Consider the following 2,973-nt stretch of genomic DNA (forward strand, 5'->3'; position numbering starts at 1 on the left):
AACACCACCCATTCAGACCCATCAGATCTAGTGAATCTCTATAACGATACTATACTAAATGCCATTAACATGATAGCCCCGCTTAAACTACAGAACTCTAAGCCCTGTGCCCATATCAACAAATGCTATACACCACATTTAAAGACTCTTAGGAAAGAGAAACGCTCAGCGAACCTACTTGGAAAAATTCCCCATGTAAACAAAACAAAAACATCTCCACAGCAGCCCCATTCAACTACAAAATAGCCATTGTCCGGGCAAAAAATGATAACTAAAACAACCAAATAGCTAAAAACTACTCTAGTTCTAAGGAATGTTCAACATTCTAAAAGAATTGGAATCGTCTGCTCCCATACCGGACTCCTGTACTAAGGACACCCTATGGAGCATCAATATACAGAACGCCCTACAAGATAAAATTACTCTCCTACTTAATAAAATATCCACTAAGAAAAAAAATATTATCGATAATGCCTTACCACAGAATCCGCCACTAACCTCCAACTCCAACTTGCCAAAATTCAACTTCAAACCATTATCTATCAAAGAAGTAGAGTTGATCATAATAAAACAAAACCGTCCAACTGTAAGGGTGATGTCTGCCTGGCTACGATTATTAAGGAAGCTGCCACTGCACTCACTCCCTTTATCACCACATTCATTAATGCATCTTTTGACACGAGGATTGTACCCACTAATCTGAAAGATGCATGGGTACTCCCTCTATTGAAAAAACCTATGTTGGACCCTAATAATCCCTCTAACTATAGATCTATTACAATGGTCCCCTTCCATCTGAAAATACTGGATCATGCAGCATACCTCCAAATCCAGCAGCATCTGGAAATTAATAATTTATTGGGATTAAGACAGTCAGGTTTCAGACCAAGACATGGGATGGAAACAGCACTCGAAGACTTAAAAACACAAATCCAGGCTTTAAAAGATAAAGGAAAGTCTGCCCTTCTCCTACTACTTGATCTATCTGCGGCATTCAACTTAGTGAACCATGACATTCTATGTAAACATCTGTCATCTGCAGCTCACTCTTCTGACCAAGCTAATTCCTGGATTAAATCCTTCCTTAGCAATTGATCCATGAGGGACTTTGCACCGTCTGCATCTGCTTCTCCTACACCAGTCTCCTGTGGAGTCCAACAAGGTTCTTGTGTGTCCCCAACACTCTATAACATTTTCACCAAGCCTTTATTTGATATACTCGATTACCTGGGTGCTTCGTATACAAACTATGCGGACGACACTCTGGTACTCATCCCTATTAATAGTCATTACGTTGTAGATAGTAAAAAGCTGAATGACATATACAGTACTATACAAATATGGATGGCCAAGCATGGTTTATGTTTAAACGATGACAAAACTGAACTACTCCTACTTGGCTCTCTACCTAAACTGATTAAGCTAGGAACTTCATTTAAAGCTTTCAGCATTGACGGTAACATTATTAAAGTAGCCAATGATGTGAAAACACTTGGTATTTATATTGATTCCACATTATCCCTCACGAGACAAACTAACGCCTTAGCGTGAGCTACATCATATACATGTAAGCTCATTACAACCTGTCCCCGTAACTATCCTCATCCAATTGCATCTCAGTAGCAAGAGCACTAGTACTATCTAAGCTAGACTATTGCAATGCACTTTACCTAGAACATCGAAACATAATATTAATAAAATGCAAGTCATGCAAAATAATGCAGTCAGATCAACTTGCGATATCCCCAGGAAACATCATATTACAACAGCCAGACAGGACCTAAAATGGCTGAACATCAAGCAAAGGATAGATCTCAAATCACTTTCACTAACACACAAATGCCTCTATAACCAGGCACCTTTATACCTCTCTGACACGTTTTCATGACACACATCATCGTGACCCAGTAGATCCGCCCAGTCACACTGTGTCACCATACCTCAGTTTAACCAACAATGAGCGGGTGGGGTCTATTTCCCAGTCCTGGCTGCAAAAAAATGTAACACACTTCCCATTTCCATAAGGTCAGAACCATCTTTCATGGTCTTCCGGATTAAGGTCAAAGCCTGGTTATTGGACCATGATCATAACCTACCCACTCCTTAACCTATGTCACACAACACTACTATCACCATTGTATATATGTCTGCTAATTGCATATTCTATGTTACCACCTCTGCTGTTTTATGATTTTATTATGCCTATTTGCACTGTTTGCTGTTTCAGTCATTAACTTGTAATGCCATTGTTTATATATAAACGACCGAAAACTGTAAAACTGTATAAATTGTAAGAACAGTGCTCAGTAGCCCCAGGGCTTGACGCGCTATACAAATAAATAAATACAAATACAAATATTGCACATCATGGATCTTTGACTACTCTAGTTACATGAGTCCCTTACTGCAGGAACTCAAGGGAGCACAGAAGGTGAAAGGTCTGATTCAGTGGGCTGAGGAGATGGTGACTTGGTTTCGAGAGCTCAAGTCTGCTATCAGTAAATGCTCCAGTCTTGGTGAACCTCAAAATCCCTTTTATCTATTCTTGCATTCAGACGGGCCGGTGATGGCAGCGGTACTGGCCCAGAGATCATCACTAGGCCATAAGCCCTTGGCTTATAACAGCGGATTCCAAAACACAGACAGACACAAGATAAGTTCCCATGTGAACACGCTCTAGTGGCAGTTGCTTTTGCGATACAAATGTCCTTGACCATTACCATGAGTTGCCCGGTGACATTGTATGGAGAGCATGCGGTTTTTGGAAAAGTCCAAATCGACTTTGGCGACACAGAACGTCTCGGGGTATGAAGTGATTATATCAAATGCTTCCATAAATCCAGTAAGGTGTCACATAGTCAATCCCACTATATTGTAGCTGTATCAGTGAAGACCGATGGCATTGTTCATGACTGTGTGACTTATGAGGGAGAAGAGGAAGAGAGGACACATGTTAAGGAGTATACCTTGGAG

This window comes from Ambystoma mexicanum, chromosome 4q (assembly GCF_040938575.1).
Source record: "Ambystoma mexicanum isolate Mex_15411 chromosome 4q, UKY_AmexF1_1, whole genome shotgun sequence".
Taxonomy (NCBI): Eukaryota; Metazoa; Chordata; class Amphibia; order Caudata; family Ambystomatidae; genus Ambystoma; species Ambystoma mexicanum.